The 834-nt window shown below is 32.7% G+C and overlaps 1 non-coding gene across 1 annotated transcript; it reads left to right on the plus strand.

Annotated features, from left to right (window-relative positions):
* The first annotated feature begins 364 nt into the window (after nucleotides 1-364).
* On the plus strand, nucleotides 365-463 carry LOC112611200. The gene has a single exon (XR_003116581.1). It is a non-coding gene; the product is annotated as a small nucleolar RNA U13 (small nucleolar RNA).
* The last annotated feature ends 371 nt before the right edge of the window (nucleotides 464-834 follow it).

Consider the following 834-nt stretch of genomic DNA (forward strand, 5'->3'; position numbering starts at 1 on the left):
TGGACTGGAACCTTTGGGTGGGGTAATATTTGACTTAATTTTTTAAATTAAATAAAATTAAATTTAGCCTCTGTAAAAATTACATATGACACATAAATAATTTAATTAATATGGAAAAGGCAAAGATGAGAAAGATGAGGGTAAAATACTCAAATCCCATCACACGTGAATAATCATTAACATTCATACTTTTGTAAAAACCAAATAATGTATTTTTCAATAAAAAGATTAAATGTAACTTATCCAAATTTAATAGAAGAAAAATAAACTGAAGTAAAACCAGTGAGATCACTTAATCCTCACATAAATGTTTCTTCACTCCATGAGATATTTCCCAACAAAAGATTCTTCTAGAGTCTTCTAGATTCTTTTATGGTTCAGAGCATGATAATTGGGTTTTCACGCTACGTGTGAGATGTACCTCCCTCAAACCTTAAGACGTCAGCACATTACCAATCCGACATGAAGATACCAGGGAAGATACCAAATAAAACACTCAGTGTAGAATCACTACATCTCATTAAAAACGCAATATGATTTTAGGTGGTATCAACTGCTTACCTGCAGGGCTAGCTGAATGCATTAGCAATTTCATTCTTCTTCCTATTTCAAGTATTTGTATTCTGTAACCATAATTCCCAAAGTTGTTTTATCTATAGAATTTGTTTTATCTATAAATCAGTTCAATGCTCACCACCAGGGCAGAGCCTTCATTTCTAAGTTCTTTATTTTATTTCATCTCTAGGTTTTTGTCATCAAGGAATTTGCTGAAGAGGGCTCATACCGTATTTCATGGGCCAGCCTGAAAGTTTCCTAAATCTTTGAAAGCAAGGC

The sequence above is a fragment of the Theropithecus gelada genome, chromosome 17 (assembly GCF_003255815.1).
Source record: "Theropithecus gelada isolate Dixy chromosome 17, Tgel_1.0, whole genome shotgun sequence".
Taxonomy (NCBI): Eukaryota; Metazoa; Chordata; class Mammalia; order Primates; family Cercopithecidae; genus Theropithecus; species Theropithecus gelada.